Source organism: Mustela lutreola, chromosome 9 (genome assembly GCF_030435805.1).
Source record: "Mustela lutreola isolate mMusLut2 chromosome 9, mMusLut2.pri, whole genome shotgun sequence".
In the NCBI taxonomy this organism is placed as follows: Eukaryota; Metazoa; Chordata; class Mammalia; order Carnivora; family Mustelidae; genus Mustela; species Mustela lutreola.
This window is the reverse complement of record NC_081298.1, coordinates 125,751,408-125,771,684: the sequence shown is the minus strand read 5'-3', so window position 1 is coordinate 125,771,684 and position 20,277 is coordinate 125,751,408.

Sequence of the window (20,277 nt, the reverse complement as noted above, 5' to 3'; positions counted from 1 at the left end):
ATAGAATTTGGAAATTGACATCCTTGAAGAAGGACTGACATTTTTCATCAGCCAGGAGGAAGGGCATCACGGAGGGCAGGGCCGGGGAGTGCACCTGAAACCCGGCAGGGGAGTTTGCAAAGAGGACCGAGAACAGGGTGGGCTGGTGAGGCCATGTGCTGGGGAGGAAATTCAGGGAAGGCCTTTAGAACCACATTATGTTGGAATTTGAATGCTGGAGGAAGAAATTCGACTTCTGTTCTGCAGAATGGACAGTAGTAGTTAAGTTTGCATCTCAGTTTGGGTTCAGTTTGCCGAACGGTCAATTTAGAAAAAGTAAAAAATGACATCGTTTACATTTTACAAAAATTAGCCTTCTTTTCAAATGTCAGGAAAATACAATATCTGCACCCGTGCTTAGAGCATTTTTAATTTCTCCTTCGTCCTGAAAGATTCTTATCTTTGGGGCTATTTTTATAAAACTACATAATAAGCCTATATTACTGTTTCTGACTGTAACATTGAACTTTTAAACAAATTTTGGTATTGAGCAAGACTTTTTCTCAGCTGGTTTATTTTGTCCTTCCTTCGCTGACCTTGTAAACTACTTAATTGCGAAATGTGGTTTGTCTCAGAGTGCCTCTTAACATTGTATTCTTTAAAATAGAGATTTTTCCATTGCATGGGAGACCAACAGCAGCCTCTCTAACACAGGCGCACACAAAGCAGGGCTCCCCATTCCACTTACTTAGAGACATATGGTTTTCATCAGCCCTTCTCTCCTCTTGGCAGAAACCATGCTAAGGATTTAAATTTTATTTAGCAAATAGCCCACCCCTCTCACACCGAGCCCCTCTTGGCTCTTCTCGCTCTTCTTCTGTCCCTGCCGTCCGTCCCTCCTTCTCTGTTCCCAAAGAGTGTCCCCAGTCTCCTGCCAGGCAAACCCAGTTGATGGAATCACCCTACCTTCCAGACATGACCAGTAGAGCCCTGCCTCAGGAAAGCAGCCCAAAGGCCTGGGGGAGTCGAAGTGGACCAAGCTGAACGTGAACCATCTCTCAGAAAAGATGGTTCCTGAAATTAGATCAGCTGGCCAGCTGGGAGCCATTCTTTGCTGCCACAGACAATGAGCAGCTAATGAAGATGGTTCAGGGATTGGAGGCCACTGAAATTTGGGGTGTCCTGCCCCCATGCTGATCTGGGCGGGGGGACCAAGTGCTATTCCCTTGCCACAGGCTCCCCCCTTCTGTTCCCACCAGTTCTATCCTTCCTGGCACCGCTGAGGGAGGCAGGAAGGTCCTAACTCAGTCACCATCTCAGCTGGTTTGGTGATCCCTCAAGCCCCCTGACTACCCTTTCTCTGGAGGCTGGCTTAGCCCCCCTGAAGTCTAAGCGGCCAGAAAGGAGCAGCTGAGTGCTAGTGGCGGGGCCCTAAACAAAGTGTGAGAGACCCAGGCATCAGCATCTTCACCAACATATTAACTGCAACATGGGCCATTTCTGCCTCAAGCCTGCACTGCACCCATGTGTGCACACCTCTCCCTGGTCTCCTTTCTCGCCAGGACCACTGCACTAGCCTCCCTGGGCATCTTCTTGATTCTGCTCACGGGTCCCCTCAGTCCATTCTTTGCACAGAGGCAGAGAGGTCCCCATTGGAAACCTCCTCAATGGCTCTCTGTTGCACCTTGAGTAAAATACCAACTCCTCAGCATGGCCCAAGAGGCCTTGCCCATCTCGCCAGCCTCACCCTGAGTGACTCCCCCACCCCATGACCCCCCAACTGCCCTAGCTTCCCTTCAGTTTCTCAGAACTCCAGCATCCTCTACCTCCAAGGCCGGGAGCCAGCCACAGCCTCCACCTCCATCCACAGCTCAGGGCTGCACAGCTGCTGCCCACACAGGTGAGTCTGATGGAGGACACGGTCATGAGCTGCAGCCTGGGGGTAAGACAGTCCCTTCCTAGGACTGGGCTCTAGGCCTCTGGACCTCACCTAGTCCAACCTCTTCTTTTCCAGCTGAGGAGACAGAGGCCCAAGCAGGGGCGGGGGTGCCCAGCCACTGAAATGAATTTATAGAAGAACAAGCCCAGAAGACTTGTGTCTTCACTCCAGCCTGGTGCTCCTTGCCCACCGCAGGCCACCGGGTCACGGACCATGGGTGGCAGTGCAGGAACAGAGAGGAGCGGGGACTATAGTTTGTGCTATATTTGGGAGACTAAATTCCTGTCTGACAGCTTCCCTCCAGGACCTGGGTGCAAGGGAGCTCTGATTTAGACAGAGAAACGTTTCTTGATGCTTCTCATAGGCTGGATGCACCAGCAAATCCTGGGGACTTGTCAGGACTTACCATTCATTGACCATGTAGGGTTCTAGGGGCCCTGGGTTTGAATCACACACTAGGAGACCCTCAGAGACAGAGAGGCCCCGGGTAAGCCTTAGGGCTCCTGAGATCCGGCTGGTGGAAGGAGAGGCGGGCCTCCGATGGTTCAGGGCACCCTGGGGGGCAGGAAGAACTGGGAAATAAGGATATGGGCTGTTTCCAGAAGGCTCCTGGATGGGGGAGGTAGGGTGGGGCTAGGAGGTGCTGACAAGGGAGGGGTGGTGCCTGGGCAGGGTGGGGGTGGGGATATATCGGACTAGGCAGGGGGTACCCACAGAAACATCTCTGAGCTGTAGCCAGGCTCAAGCTGCAAGAAAGACAACGCTGCAGTTTAAACAGCCAACAAAACTGTTCCAGCCACTTCCGCCTTCCAAGGGGGTAGCGTACTTTCATATCAAGGGATGATGGATCTTCACATGCTTGTGGAGACCAGTAGGGGAAGGAGTTAAGATGAATAATTTGATTGTGTTAAAGGAAAAAGTAATTTCAAAGCTGGTCCTTCATGTTTTCTGGGCAGTCAGAGACTGGCCCAGAGGCAGTCTGGGGCAGTGGGTGGGGAAGAGCTGCTTCAGAAGAGCCTTGCCCTGAAGGAGGGAGGGAAGGAGAAAGGGAGGGGGAAGAGAGAGCCCTGGGCACAGGTGGAGGCTGGGCCTCAAGGAGGTCGGATGGCGGGGGCTGTGGTAGAATGTGGCCAAGAGAATATCTGATATTTAACTTTAACGTGTTTTCTGTGCTAAGACACAGGGCTGCTCTACCGTTAACATACATGAGTCCCTGTGCTAGGGTTAATGTTGGGCAATCAAGGAAAAAGATCTGTAGTTTGCATTTGTCTTGACACCAATCAGAGAGAGAAAAACAGCCTTGGAAAGGAGGGGGACAGTGGGGAAGAGGAGGGAGAGAGAGGAAGGGGGGAGGGTAGGAAAGAAGGGGGAAAAGAAGGAAATTCAATAGAAACAGTAAAAGGGGTTTGGGAACAAATCCCCAGAAGTATAGCAAAAACCCCTGCATTTCCTTCTATGGTGTGTGGAGAGTTTGACCCATTTTCTCTAGGACATTAAAAGGCAAGGTGACACCATATGGCCAAGGACTTGGGAACACCCAAATGGTGTTTTAATCTTGGGATTAATCTTGTGTGTAACTTACTAAGTGATCAGGAAAAAAGAAAGCAAGACACAGTGAGGTTCAGAGCAGTTTGCAAGGGGAACGTGAAGGAATTATCGCCTGGTGACGCCTGGTGCTGGAGACCAGTAGTTTAGTAAAAAAAAAAATTTTAAGCCCAGAACTCAGCCCAGAACTGTTCTGCTGAAGGCAGGTCCTCAGCTCACCTTAACCAGGGGGATTATAGACCCTTGTGCGATCAGGAAGTGGGTTCACATTCCCTTCTACACACACACAAGCATAGTCAGATTATGATAAGGTCGGATCTGGCCTGAGTGTCTTCCCGCCCCCTTCCTTTTGCAATTCCTTAAAACCACTTCTAAATTATGAATTGGCTCATTAACAGCCAGTTAAGGTGACTGAATGGTTTCATTTATATTTCAGGACAGCCTGGGATCTTGTTGGTCCTAAACCAGGACACACTCTTTCCTACTTTCCCTCCCACTTAGAATCTGCTCGAGGTGCTGGCCTCTGAGAACTCCCTGAGATAGAGCCACTGTACTTCGTTCTTTATAGAAATGTAGACACCTCAAGTCATATATTGCTGTGACCAAGATCCTCCCAAAAGCCCTCCCAGCTCCCAATCCACAGGTATCAACCTTATATCTTGATTTCTTCAGAGAAGAGTTCATCATGTACTTTATTAGAATACAACTCTTACAGAGAAGGTCCCCCAGGGACTCTAGTGTGGACATCTCCCTCCAGAGGATGATGACCACGGTGGGAGTGACCTAGGAACCATCTCAAATTGTGAAACTCATTGGGAATATTGAGTCTAGGGAAGAGCAAATCAGGAGAACACAGAACTGTTAGAAAGAACTCTTACTTCTAAGTCAGAGAAATACAACAAATTAGATTAAGCAGGAAAGAAGTTATTGGCTTCTGTAAAAGAAAGGACTGGCTGGGATCCAGTAGTCCAACAATGTCCTTGGGGTTTCCTCTCTCTCTCTCTCTCTCCTAACTGCCTATTTCTACTTGGCATTGCCCGTGGCTGGATCCTGTGGCTCAAACTACAGCCTGAGGGCTTGCTCTCACACCATCTCTGAGAACTTTGTCTTACACCATCTCTGAGGACTTGGTCTCACACTATCACTCAGTTATTTTCTGTCCAGGTGGCGGAAAACCTCTTGGCCACCAGGAGATCAGATTCATATTCTATCAGTTTAGAGACCCCACCAGAAAGAGATGGTCTTTTCTGACTTTGCTGTCAGAAAAGTCCTAGGCATGACAAAAGTCCTAACACAAACTTGAGTCACAGAACCCTCCCTGAACCAGTATCTGTGGAGGTCAGTTGCTCCTGTTGGGCCTGGCTTAGGACACAGGCACATTCCCTGTTTTTGAGAAAATCAAAGTCAACTCTACTCAAATCCCATGGCATAGGTGCACCATAGGAAAAAGGGGTTCTGTTACCACAGGAAGATTTAAGAGGTGCTGTCCAGACAAAAGCAGAAGATGTCAACTACAATGGTCTGCAAATTTATAAGATACTCTGAAGTTTTTTCCTTTCTATGTATTGTAAGTTTGTTCCCATCACCATCTTGCTTGATATCCTTTAATGGCTCCACAGAGCCTTCAAGACAAAGTCCCGTTCCTTGGAATGGCTTACAAAGCCCTTTGTGCTCTGGTCCTGGCTTCCTGCTCAGCTTCATTGCCTACCACTCTCTGCCTCGCTCTCTCCCCAGGTAGCCCTGCATCTAGATCCAAACAGGTCTTGGTTCCTCAACCAAAGCATGGGCCAGGATCTCTCCCAATTCTCCACACCACAGTCAAAGATAAGTTAACAATGCTGAGGCAGAAGGGGAAGGGAAGTACATACAAGAAACTATCCTCTAACTGTTCTTAGAAGTGGCTCTGCTGAGAACCCACAGCACCTCGCTAACTTCAGAGTCCTTTAGAAGCCGACTTCCCACCTCACCTGCTAACTGCCTCCATATGGCCCGTGATAAATCTCTCACCACCAGGCATATCCCAATTATTCCCCTTCTATGGAGTCCAGATCTAAGAGGTACCCCCACCCCAGCTCCTGGAAGTAGTAGTTGTTGTTTTATTTCTCCCTATCACTCAAATCTATTATCTGCCTTCAAACTCTTCTTGTCCTGCCCCAGAGTTTGCCTTTTCCATGCATTACTGATAGCAGAGATATCAAAATAAAATACCTGTCAGGACATCGCCCCAACATTGGCATGGTCAGGTTAAGATAGAAGACAAGTGGGACAACCAACTCCCAGGTCCAGACTAGGCTGTGCTAGGCCCAGTGTGGGTCATTTGCACGGTGGTTTTCTCCAGTCTAAGCTGAAGAAAGAGCACTTCTCTCCCACATTCTTCACCATTCCAGCCCCTTATCTTGTGTAAACAACTAATCCCTGAGTAACACACATCACTTTGTAAGAACACACCAATTTCAGGGACAGGGTAGTCTGATTCCAAATTAGGAAATGGTGGTGCTCTCAATAAAATAATACTCAGAGGCAGAATTTCACAAATTCATTCAATTTATATTATTAAAGGGTATTAACATTTCAAACTAGAAATTTCCTTTAAGGCCCCAACAGTGTTCTTTCATACCCACCAAGAATCATAGGCAGGGCCTTGCTTTATCATAAATAGCATAGCTAAAAGGGCCGACTCAAGCAGTATAGACTAAAACAGAAGGACATCTTCCATAAAGCAAATTTTAGTCTTTATCTTAAAAAGTATATAGCTTATAATCCTAAAATGGTATTTTCCCCAGTTAAACAATACCCCACTTATTATAAATTCATTAAAAAGTAATTTTATAATTCCAGGACAAAGGAAAATTAGGGAAGAAATTGGCTGAAGGCTAATTTCAAAATTTTATCATGGGAAACCTTTTGACACATTCTATCAAAACCAAAAACTAATCTGGCATGAGAATTTACCACACAGCAATATTTTATATAATTGTTTAAAAATTCATTTAAAAACATAGCTAAGCTGAAAAAAAATAAAGAAAGAGAAGAGAGAAAATTTCTAAGTATGCAATAATAAAATCATCTCATAAGAGACCTTAATAACTCAAAACACTTATAGGACTTGTGAAAAATAGCCTCTGTTGAAGATGAGCTCATAGACAAAAATTATAAAATATATGAAGAAGTCCAATGCCAAGATGGCCCACAAATGGAATAATTCACATCAGAGAAATTAGAGACTAAAACGTTATCTGAAAAGAGCCTTAAGTTTAATTGAGTTTAAAAAGATGAAGGGCAGAGTAGAAATTGGGAAATAAGGACAAGTGGATATGCAATCTCTGACTATAATTTTGAGTTTGTCTATTTCTCTTTGCAATTCTGTGTTTTGTGTCATTATTTTGAAACTTCTTCTTAACATGAGCATACCTTTTGAATTGCTATGTCCTCTTGATAAATTGATCCCTTTATCATTATGAAATGACCTTCTTTATCCTTGGAAATATTCTTTGCTCTGAAATCTGCTTTGTATGATATCAATATAGCTTTCCTTTTTAAAATGATCTATTTATTTATTTTAGAAGAGAGAGAGACCCTGCAGGAGTGTTGGGGGCAGAGGGAGAAGGAAAGAGAGAATCTCAAGCAGACTTCCTGCTGAGGGCATAACCTGATGCAGAAATCAATCTCACCACCTTGAGATCATGACCTGAGCCAAAATCAAGGGTCATATGCTTAACTGACTGAGCCACCCAAGCACTCCATATAGCTTTCTTTTGATTAGTATTAGCATGATATATCTGTATCCAACCTTTCACTTTAACCTACTTATGACTATATTTAAAATGGATTTATTATAAGCAGTTTATAGTTGGATCATGTCTTTAAAGAAATCCAATCTCATAATCTATGCCTTTTAATTGTGATGTTTAGAACATTTAAATTTAATGACATTATGGATATGGCTGAGTTTAAATCTACCACTTTGTTATTTGTGTTCTATGTGTCTCTCTATTCTTCTCTATTTCCTCTCTTTTCAGTTACTTAATATATTTTAAGATTCCATTTTATATTCATAGGATATCATGTGAACCTTATTTTTATCATAGGTAAATGATAAAATATCCTTTTTAACCTCAATATAGTGTTCCATAGTGTGGATGTACCATAACTTATTTACCTATGGATAGAAATTTAATTTTTTTTTCAATTTTTAAATAATACCAAAAATACTGCAATTAATATCTATATGCATACCTCTTTGTACCTCTACATTTCTGTAGGATCAAGTCTCAGAAGTGAACTTCTAGGTCAAAAGATATGTACTTTATATGTTAATGGAACCTGTCAAATTGTCCTCAACAAAAGTTGTATCAATTTGTTCCATCAACAAACAACAGTTTCCCACATCCTTGCCAACCTTAGATAGTATCAGCCTTCTTTTACTATTTTTTTTGCCATTCTACTAGGGGAGATGACTGGTTATTATTGTTTTTAATTCGTATGTCTCTGGTTTTGGGTGTTATTACACATATTGACTTATATTTATTGGCCATTTGTACTTCTGTGAATTTTCCACCATTATGGGATGAATTGTGTCCCTACCTCCAAAAAATTCGTATGTTGAAGTCCTAACTCCCAGAGGTTCAGATGTGACTATATTTGGAGACTGGGCCTTTAAAGAAGTGATTAAGGTAAAATAAGGTCATGTGAAGGGGCCTAGTTCAACGTGACTATGTCCTTATAAGAAGAGGAGATTAGGACACAGGCTTATGCATGAACAGTGGAAAGACCCTGTGAGGACACAGTGAGAAAGCAGCCATCTGCAAGCCAAGGACTTGCAGGTCTCAGAAGAGACCAAACCTTCTATGTCCTTGTTCTTGGACTGCTAGCCTCTAGAACTGTAAGAAAATTAATATCTGTTGTTTAAACCACCCCATCTATGATATTTTGTTATGGCAGTCCTAGCAAACTAATACGCCTATTCATATATATTGCCTATTATTCTCCTGGATTGCTTATCTTTTTCTTATTGCTTTACAGTGTTCTTTATATTATTACCAATAATAACTTTTTGTCTAGGGTCACCATATAATTTATCATTTAAACCAAGACACTTAGAGAATGAAAAATACAAAACCAGCTAAGACACCAGGACAACTGGTATAAACCAGAACTTTCCTGAGGAAACTAGAGTATATGTCTGTTATATTTGCTGCCAGTTTTCTCTCCAAGTATATTAATTACTTGTAAAACTTTTTATAGACTTTATTTTTACAAAAGTTTTAGGTTTATGTAAAAACTGAGCAAAAAGTATGGAGTTCCCATATACCTCCTTCCCCCATCACAATATTCCTTTCCTCCCTCCCCACCTGTTCATGCACAATTTTCCTATTATTAACAGCTTACATTAGTGTGGCGCATTTGTTACAACTGGTGAACCAAAACTGCTATATTATTATTAACTAAAGTCCAGAGTTTACATGATGGTTTACTCTCTGTGCTGTACATTCTATAGATTTTGACAAATGCATAATATCATGTATTTACCATTACAATATCATTCATTATTGCCACCCTAAAAATGTCCTATGCTCTATCTCTTCATCACTCCCTGCCTCCCTCAGAAACCCTGATATTTTTACTGGCTCTATTGTTTTGCCCTTTCCAGAATGTTGTACAGCTGGAATCAGACAATATGTAGTCCTTCAGCTTGCCTTCTTTAACTTATCAATATATATTTCAGATTCTTTCATTCTTTTCATGGTTTGATGAAAAGCTCCATTTTTATTTCTGAGTAATATTCTATTTTATGGATGTACCTGGATTGTTTATCCATTCACCTATTGAGAATATAAGGTTGCTTCCAACTATTGGCAATTATGAACAAAGCTGCTATAAATACTTGTGTGCAAGGTTTTCTGTAGCAGTTTTCAACTCATTTGGGTAAATACGTAAGAGCCCAATTGCTGGGTTATGTGATAAGTTTATGTTTAGCTTTGCAAGAAACCACCGAACTGTCTTCCAAAGTGGCTGTACCATTTGCATTCCCACCAGCAATAAATGAGTGTTCCTGTTTCCCCACATCCTCATCAGCATTTGGTGTTGTCAGTGTTTTGGATTTTAGCCATTCTAATATATGTGTAGTAGTATCTCATTGTTGTTTTAATTTGCAGTTCCCTAATGACATATGATGTTGAACATCTTTTCATATGCTTATTTGCCATCTGTTTGTTTTCTTTGTTGAGATATCTGTTCAGATCTTTTGCTAGTTTTTTAATTGGGTTGGTTTTCTTCTTATTGATGAATTTAAAGAGTTTGTCATATATTTTGGATACAAATCCTTTATGACATATGTCTTTTGCAAAGATTTCTCCCAGCCTATGTCATACTTTTATTCTTTTAATGGTGTCCTTCATAGAGCAGAGTTTTTTTATTTTAATGAAGTCTAACTTGGCAATTTTTTCACTCACAAATTGATTCTGAGTCTAAAAAATCATGGCCAAATCACCTAGATTTTCACCTATGTTATCTTCTAGAAGTTTTAAATTTTGTGACTTACATTTAGGTCTATGATCTATTTTGAGTTAATTTTTGTGATGACTATGAAGACTGTCTAGGTTAATTGTTTTTGCATATGTATGCCCAATTGTTCTAGCACCATTTGTTGAAAAGACTGTCCTTTCTCCATTGTATTGCCTTTGCTCCTTTGTTGAAGATTATTTGACTATATTTGTATGGGCCTATTTGTTGGCTTTTTATTCTAGTTCATTGATTGGTTTGTCCTTTCACCAATGTCTTGATCACTATAACTTTACAGTGAGTCCTGAAGTCGGGTAATATCAGTCCTTCAACTTTGTTCTTCTTCAATATTGTGGTAGCTATTCTGGGTCTTTTGCTTTTCCACGTGAACTTTAGAATCTGTTTTTTTTTTTATCTGTTTTTTTGTTTTGTTTTGTTTTGTTTTTATTTTTCTATCCACAAAATAATGTGCTGGGGGTTTTGGTTGAGATTGCATCAAATCTTTGGGTCAAATTGGGTAGAACTGACACCTTAACAATTATTGAGTCTTCCTATCCATGAACATGTACTTTTTCATTTATTTATATCTTCTTTGATTTCTTTCATCAGAGTTTTGTAGTTTTCTTCACATATATTTTGTATATATTTTATTAGATTTATATGTAAGATTTTCTTCTTTTTTTCTTTCTTTCCCGCTAATGTAAGTGTTGTATTTTTGATGTCAAATTCTAATTATTCATTGCTGGAGTATAGGAAAGCAATTGCCTTTAGTATATTAACCTTGTATCCTGCAACCTCGCTATAATCACTTATTAGTTCCAGGAGTTTTTTTTGTTGATTCTTCAACATAGGCAACCATGTTATCTGCAAATAAAAGACCATTTTATTTCTTCCTTCCCATTTTTTACGTCTTTTATTTCCTTTTTTTTGTTGTTGTTGTTCTTTTGCATTAGCTAGGTCTTTAGGGACAAGTTTAATAGGACTGGGAAGAAGGGACATTCTTGTTCTCAATCTTAGAGGAAAAACATCTAGTGTCTCACTAGATGATAGGATGTTAGGGTTGATTACTTTTTTAAAACATAAAAATAAAAACTAATTTAAAATGTGCCTCTACATAATTTCAATTTTGCATTTTGCTTAAAAGGCAAATTTAAAATAACAAAATAATAACACTTTCTGTAGTGTTCTAGATTGCAGGCAGAAAATCAACAGTAAAATACATGTCAATAACCTATTCCTGATAGATTACACAGCATCCCAGGATCAAGAAGATTCTTGAGATTCTTTTTTTTTTTTTTTTTTTTAAAAATTCATTTAACAAAGACAGAGAGAAAGAATAAGCAGGGAGAGCAGCAGGGAGAGGGAGAAGCAGACTCCATGCTGAGCAAGGAGCCCAGAGCAGGACTTGATCCCAGGTTCCTGGGACCGTGACCTGAGCCGAAGGCAGATTTAACTGACTAAGCCACCCCGGCACCCCAATTCCTGAGATTCTTAAAAAGGCCTTCCCTATTCCAAAGTTATAGAAATATATTCATATATTTTCTTGTAATACAATTGTGTTTCTTATAACACAACATAATTTTGTTCTTTCCCCACACCTCTTTAATTCATCTAAAATTTATTTTGCATATGGTAGGAGATAGAGGTCTATGGTAGATAAATACATTGGCTGGATCAAAATTCATATCAACCCTTTTCTGATTGTCTTACTGTATTATAGGGACTCCCTTGAAGTTATAATTCCAGATGTAATGGATATTCTCCCAGTTAAATGCTTTTGGGATCTGCTAGAGCTCTTAGTCAATGACCAAGCATAGAGAAGAAATAGGGCATGGCCATTTCTTCCCCACATCAATGGAATCCTCTATGGGCAATCCTTCTGGTGACCAAGACTATCTCAAGGCTACATCACAGTCTGAGCCTTTTTCTACCCAATCTTCCTTCCTCTCCCACTCCTTTCACAGATGTCAGGACTAGACCAGAGTCTGAATGCTTTGCTTGCTACCCCTGCTCCCTCTCCCCTTTATCTTTCACAGGCATTATCCCAACAAATCTCCTGCCCCCTAACTCCATCTTGGTGTCTGCTTCCTAGAAGACTAGGCAGATAGAACTCACAAGACGCTTTGAGTTATACGAGAAAAAGACAACACAGCTTCCATTCTACTAGCACAGATCCTGGCAATGGTGGTGTGGTTTTGGAACAGTATCCACGGCAAAAACTTCCTGCTATCTGGCAGCTTCCAGATTGTAGCAGTAACAGCATTTCTTTCAGTGGTTCAGTTCTGTGCCATGGCTTTGAAGTTATTCTGGTAAATTCAACCTGAAATTTTTTTTTTCTCCATCTCTGCAATTCTGGCAGCTCTACATACCTTCCATGAGTTTCTTTCTGATTAAAATAAGTAGAATGAATTCTCCTCTTAGGAAGTAAAATCATCACCAATATAATATATAAATGTTTTACCAAGTGGATAATCTATTGTTTGAAAACCATCCTTGGACAGTTAATCCTTTCCCAGAGATTTAAAATGCTCTGTTAGCACAAGATAGATTTCCATGGATCTCTGTCTTTGCTCGGTTCCATTGTTCATGTTATCTGTTTTTACACCAATATCACTCCATATTGACTACTTTATAGTAAATGTTTATATGTGAAAGAGCAATTCCCCCCCCATTGTTCTGACTGTATAAAAATATGCCTGGCTATTCTTGTGCATGTTTTCCCTTGGTGACTTATAAAATTAGCTTGTAAAGTTCCATTTTAAAAACTCTTATTAAGTTTTTATTGGTATTTCACTGAATTTATAGATTAATTTGGGGAAAAACTTACATCTCTACAATATTGGATCTTTACCAGTACCCATTTATATTAGTTGCTGGTTACATGGCTTGGGAGTGGGCCTGAAGCTGGAAGGCACAGGGCTATTCCAGGCTAATGAACTTGGCCAAGAGAAGGTTATTGGTGTCAGAGAGAGTGAGAGAAGTTTTGCAAAATGGTGGGCATGCAAGCCAGACCACCTAGAGTTAAGAAGTGGTTTGATGACAATATATTGAAGTATAAATAACCATCTTACATATAAAAGGAGGAATTTTAGGCCATACACCATGGCTGAAGAAGGGACTCTTGAGTCACGAACTCTTTCATGAGAACGATTTCTTTGATGTAACCAATAAAGTTTCTCAAATTCTAGGTATCATCAAGATGGGTTTGAAGAAGAAACAACACTGAAGGCTCAAGAGAACTTGGAGCTGGAGCAGAATAGAGGAAAAGATCAGGCCATAGTTCCCTGAGGACCAAGATAACTGAGAGAAAGCTTGGGAGATGCTATGGGAGAATGAAATGGGACTGGGAAAGAAGGACAGACTTTTGGAGAGTCAGGAAAAGAGGGACCAGCTTTGGAAGAGACTGGATGTGAGTTGGAGCAAGGTTTACAGAGTCAGAGCATCCCTGTACAAGATTCACCTACAACAGTGACCACAAACTAGTCCCATGCCCATTATCTGGGCAAAGATGCCCATTGACAAGGTTTCCTTCTTCAAGCCTCCTGCTGCAGAAAGAAGCTTCAGTTCTCAATATCACTACCTTGGGTATGTATGGTTATTGGTGACTCACTGCAAGTGGGGAATGAGGGTCCATGGCAGGTATATCTCCTCGCCAGGACCAGAGCTTCAAGCTCTGGCTGGTGACAGAGGACGTGTCAGAAAAGATAGGGAACTACCCTGGCATCTGCTTAGTGCTCTCATATTGGAATGCTCTCTAAATGTCTTCAGAACTGAGCCAAGATCTCTGCAGACTTTTGGACCCGCACAGCCACTGTTGACCTCCAGATTGGATCCTTTTTGTCCTCCTACCTTTTTATAATAAAACATCTGGATAGCATTTCAGAGTTTATATTCATTGTCTCATCTAACTGCCAAAAACCACTAGGATTTAGGAGAAGTTATAATTACTGAGGGGGAAATTGAGGCTCAAAGAGTTTTGTTTTGTTTTTTGACTTGCCAAAGGGCACAAAGCTACTCAGTGATCAAGCTATTTCACTTGGTAAATGTCTCCTGAGGGCCTACTGTGTGCCCAACACTCTGGAGACCCAGACCTGAAAGACCTGTCCACACCTGTCAAGGAGCTCCCAGGTTAATGTACAGACAGTCATGAACAGGTAATTCTAAAGAAATATTATTGCTCCAGGGGAGTTTGGTACCCATCCAGAGGTTACACAGGAGGAAGCCCCCAGGATGGCCTGGAACAGTCTTCAAAGACATAGAGGCAGCATTTGAGCTAAGACTTGAAGAATGACTAAGAATTTTCCAGAGAGTGGTATTCCAGGAAGGGAACAACGTGGGCAGAGGTGCCCAACATGAGAGGACGCAGAGTGTTCACAGAAATTCTAAGTTGTTCTGGATCACTGAGTCACACAGTCGTGGCGGAAGGGGGGTGGCACCGAGACTGGGACTGACTAGGCTGAAGGGATGTTCATATATTGGCCAACATGCTTGCAAAGCACAATCCTAAGCTTGTACTAACTCATGGAATCTTTCTTTTGTCTTGAGGCTGGGACCCTCCAAGCATAACTTACCCTCTAGAGGCCAAAGGATCAGCCTGGATGCCCTCTGTGGGACTTCATCGGCGCCCTAGCCTGGGCTCCTGTGTCCTTCCCTGCATCTCTCTCCCCTACCACTTTCCCTAGGAGCACTTCCCTAGCAAATGCTCATCCCAGGGACTGTTCCTGGGGAACCCACCCCAAACACCTGCTTTATTATTTCCAACCCACTTATGGCTGCTTGTTGCCACGCTAGATTTTATTTGTTCCCAGTCTGTCCCCTTCCACTAGAATATAAGCTCCACGAGGACAGAGACCTGGCACATAGTAGGGCTCAGGCGTTTGGCACATATAGGTATTCTGCAAAGATATTTTGCTGAATAAATGATCTCAATGAATTCTCACAAGGACCCAGTGAGTTAAAAATTATCAAATTTTTATCAAAAATTATCAAACGAGGAGACAGTCTCAAAGAAGTTGAATAACTTGGCTAAGTTGGGGTGCCTGGCTGGCGCAACAGCCAGTAGAGTGTGCGGCTCTTGGTCTCAGGGTCATGAGGTGAAGCCCTACATTGGGCACGGAGCCTACTTTAAATAAATAAATAAATAAATAAATAAATAAATAACTTGGCTAAGTCAACACACATGGTGGCCAGCTCAGCCAGGGTTCCAAACTCTACCTATGTGACTCCAAACCAAAGCTTAGGATTTCAAACCCAAGCCCAGGTTTGCAATTTCCAGAACATTCCAATCAGAAAGAGTCTATTGAAGCTGCTTCTAAAGCTGCTTCTTTTGCTGATAAATATCCTTTTTATTCCTTACCTCACCTTCAGTTGACTACAGTCGTGCTCTGTGAGCCCCTCTGGTCTCACTGGTCAGAATCTGGCTTTTTCTCATGCCTGTTTCCTCTTTCTCTTCCATGAGATCCTTTAGGATAAGACTTCATCTTACTCATCTTCACTTCCCTCGCACTATGCTGGAGCCTGACAGAAGACGGCGAATGTTCGTTAAATGGAAGAAAGGAAGGACTTGTCAGGTGTGCTCGTTTCTGTGGTGTAAATACTTCTCCCATGGCCCATAGCAAGCTAACTCCCCCTCTGTTATGGAAAGGCAGAATTGGAAAGAAATATGCCTGGTTGGCTTTTGGGAGCCAGAACGGCTCCAGTATCTCACTGACTACATCCACTTTATTTAGGAGAAAACTGAGATTCAGATACTTGCCCAAATTCACAACATCTGTCCTAACAGGGGGTAAGATTGAAGCCCAGTCTTCAATCCCTGCTGAGGCTGAGGAGGGACTGTTCGTGCTCATGGAAGGAGTCAGAACTTAAAACCAGAAGATGTAGGTTTGGAGCTTGGCTCTACCACTTTCTAACTGGGAGACCCAGTGGCACCACTCAGCTTCTCTTAACCTAAGGCCTCAGTCTCCCCATCTGTTAAATGGGAGTGAGTGAACGACATACATGGTTTCTCTGTGGTTTCAGTGAAGATGGCCGGCCGAATTTTGTGGCAGAAAAGCAAAAGCAAAAGCAACACCCCACAGCGGGATGAGGGGTAGGAACTGCTCCCCAGGGAGCCTGTCTGCTCCAAGGACGCTGCTTCCCGAGGCCCTTGGGACTCCCATCCTGCCTCTTTTCATGAAGAGGTCTGTCACCCAAGGCAGGTGGAAGCATCCTGGGTCCCTGCTTCGGTCCTTCCACAGGTTCTGCCCCTCAACCTCCTAACTCCTAATATTCCAGCGCAGGCCCCTCCCTTTCGTCTCTCCCCAGGAGCTAGAGCCCTGCAAAACCAGAACCCTTCCCAGAGCTGCTGGAATCCTGCACCCCATAAATCAGGATGCATCCTGAGATACAGGACTAAAGGAGTATTCTGGAAAAGTGAGTGATGACGATTGTTTCCAAACGCCATCCCACACCCCACTGAGCTCATATCCCAACCCCCAGATTAAGGCATCTTCTGCCACCCCCTTTAAGGCTTTCTGGGCTCAAACCTCTCTCCCTTGACATCCAAGTACCATGTTGTGGAAAGGGCCCCATGGTAGGGCTCAGGGGTTCTGGAAACCATTCCCTGTTCTGTGGCATGACAGGGAAGGAGTCTAGCAGCCCCTCAGAACCCGCACTGACCCAGCCCTGCTGAAATGCAAGGAGTGAGGCAGGTCTTTGAGGACCTTTGGAAGTGGGAAACATTGTGTTCTCTGGGGACCAAGCCTCTCTTCAAATCATGCAAATTCACAAACACACACGTACGAATGTGCACGAGCGCGCACACTCCCATCTATACCATCCTGAGCCTCCCCGGATTTTAGACATGCACACTGTGTTGTTGACTCCAGGCCTCAGAAGAAGCAAAAGATATTTCCGGGTGACCTGAACCCCTGTGGAGCATGTAGGGGAGCAGAAAAGGAAAAGCATGGGCTGGAAACCAAGAAAACAAGAAACAGGAGGAGGGATTTCCTGCACGGAGCAGCTCCTGGAAGTGGCCTCGGGGGGACAACAGCCCTGGAGTTCACGCACAGCTGGCACCAGTAGCCGGGGCCTTCCAGAAGGCAGGCCTGGCCGGGCACCGAGGGGCTGGTGTGGGTCTGAGAAATGGAGAGCTCTCTCTGAGGGACTGGGAGCTCAGAGAAAGAGCTTGAGGATGGAGGAAGGCTAGTCTCTGAGAAGCACTGGACACTCCTCCCCTGGGGGCTGGTCCCAACAGCCACCAGAGTGAAATCGCAGGGACCAGGGTTGTCCTTGTCCTGGCTTATATGCAGTGCCATTCCAGCACTTTCCTTTAAGTATGTGCCTGAGGGGTGGTGTGAGCAGAGGAGGCTGGGGACAGCAGAGTTCAGAAGCAGTGGTGGCCTGGAGTCGAGATTTGTCCCATCTCCGAGGCATCAAAAGGGCAGGTAAGGGCACCTGGGTGGCTCAGTGGGTTAAGCCTCTGCCTTTAGCCCAGGTCATGATCTCAGGGTCCTGGGATCGAGCCCCACATCAGGCTCTCTGCTCAGCGGGGAGCCTGCTTCCTCCTCTCTCTCTGCCTGCCTCTCTGCCTACTTGTGATCTCTCTCTCTCTCAAATAAATAAATAAAATCTTAAAAAAAAAAAAAAAAAAAAAGGACAGATAAAAGGCACTGAGAGACATTCTGTGGAAAGCTGTGCCAAGAAGGGGAGATTAGCAAGGGGGGAGAATCCAGTAGGCCAGGCAGCACTAATCGTGGGACCTCTCATGTGGCATCCCCCCGGTGAACTGTCCATTCTCCCAAGACCAGACCTTGTCAGGGTTTCAGGACAGATCCAGCCCCTGGGGCTGACTTGCCAATCACACTCCCCAGAGCTGGGAATCTGCAGACCGGCCTTGGCCAATGTGTTCAACCCTAATGAGGGCTCTGAATCCCCACAGCCCCCACCAAGCCTGCCCCAGCCTGCACCTGGAGCCCCTGGGTGGCTGAGGCTGTGAGTGTGGGATCTGGACAAAGTCCGAGGGCCACTCCATCCTGGCTGGTGAAGCCCATCACGCCCTCAGCCCACATCAGAGCATGAGGCTTGGCCCCCAGAGGATTCTAGATTCAGGGACTACTTTCCCCTGCATGGCGTTAGAACAGGGAACAATTTCCCTGCAGCTCAGCGCTCCTCTTTGGCTCTCCCAGGTCCATCACACCCACCTCCTCTGCCCCCAGACTTGGAGTGGAGGGAGTCTATTTCAACGTACTCACCCCAAGCCTGCCCCTCAGGGATCACCGTCAGATCTCGGCGGGCACTGAGAGCTGGCTAAGTCATCACCCTATAGCTGTGGACCAGCCTTGGCCGCCTTCTTCAGAGGCTGAGCTTGTCTCCAAGGGAAGCTTCCAAGAGTTGCCCCAGGGCCTGCTGATGAAAGGGGCCTTGGCCTCTCCCAAGGCGGATGTGGAAACCCTGAGAATGTGGGCCTCCGCACATGGGATGCTAAGGCTGGTGAGGACTTGCTAGACATCCCCCCTCATGACCCAGACAAGGACCCTTAGAGCCGCAGCAGCAACGCTGCTACTCCCCGGTCCCAGACATGGGTTCCGGTCTGCCTTGGGGACTGAACCTGAGCCTCATCTCTCTCCTGCAACCCACCTTCCGGCTCCTGAGTCCCTGCTCGGTCATGGAAACCCAGGAAGCTCTCCTGAGCCTAGGCGAGGACCTTGCTTCTCTACCCACTTTCCCAGGATGGGCGTTGAAGGGCCAGGCTGAACAGGGCAGGAAAGCCTTCTAAACATGCCGTGGGGCCTGCGTGTCTGGCTCGGCTGGCTGTCACCCGGGCCAGGTGGGCCTCTGACACACAGCAGGAATTTTCCATTCGCGCATCCTCTGGCTGGTTGGGATCCAAGGCATTTTTTAGCTTTTTTTTTTTTTTTTTTTTCCCCCAGTTGTCTCCCCTGCCCTCTGAAATTTCACCCTGGGGTCCTAGAGCACGGGTTCCTAAATTCTCAGGGAGGCTTCAGGGAGTCCTATCTTCTGCCACCCGGGAGGCACCTGTTAATACTAAAATAGAGAATTCTAGAATGTAGGAGCCAGAAAAATGCTTTTTTAAAAAAAATCTACACAGTGCAATTGAAGTTCAGAGAGAAAGGTGGCCCTCCCGAGTCCACGCCTCCAGTGAGTGGTGCAGCCGAGATCAAACACAGGTCTGTCTGCCCCCCATGCTGTATATTTCCACCATGCCAGTCGCCCAAGGTTAAGAGCCAAGAGACATCATAGGCCATGTGTGGCAGTTCCAAAATGGAGATACAAGCTGGAACTGAGCCCCCCCCCCCCAATATGGGGAACACTCCGTTCCAGGCCTAGCAACGGCTTCAATGGCTCCTCTCAAAGGCAAGGCCAGTGGGTGGTGGTTGCACCCTTCAGGGGTCTACGACCCTCTCATCCTGCATCACAGTTGGGGTGGGGGATATTTTCTTGATGGGGTTGAACTTGACCCTGTGTCCCGGGCATTCACTGGGCAGTAATAAGTGTCCTAGCCCGGTAAACATGCGTGAGATACAGACAAAGCCCACGGAGCTTGCATCATGTGGGATCTTTGTCCAACTGTGCAGGGGGCGGGGCTATAGAATGCTGTCAGAGGCAGGACTTTGTCCCCAACACAGGGTCCCTAGTGTTTAGAGCAATACCTATGCCTGCAGGCCGGGTTCATCGCCAAGGGGAAAAGACTGACTTCCAAGTTGAATGGCATTCTGTAGGCTCCTCCCTTGGGCCCTGGGAATGTGGGGTCTTCATAGGGCAGGAGTTTCGGGGTCCCCAGCCTTGTTCAGGGAGGTGGAGGAGGTGACGGTAGGGAGACCCCTTTTCACATCAGGCTATTTGGCCTAGGCAACCCCAACCTCCATGATATTTCTAGAATGAGGTCCCCAGTGACCAGCCCAGCATTTCTCAGAGTAAGTTCTGCGAAATAAGAGAAAAGGGTGCTAGAGGAAAAAAGTTTTCCATGGTCAATAAGGTTAAATCAATCATGGTTCCTCAAACGTATCACAGATTTCCCACGGATCTCCTGGAGCAGTGGTTCTCAGCCCCAGGAAAAGCCACCCCCCAGGGGATATTTAGCAATGAATTCAGACATTTTTAGTTGTGACAACTGGAGGAGTGCTACTGGCATCTGACGAGTAGGGCCCCAGCTGCTGCAAACCGTCCTGCTGTGCCCGGAACAGCCCCACCACACAGAGTCCTCTGGTCCAAAATGTCAACAGTGCCGAGCTGGAGAAACTCACAGCTGAAGCACTGGGACACCCAAGGGAAGTGTCCAGGGTCCGCAGTGAGGAGAACAGTTGTCATTCTTC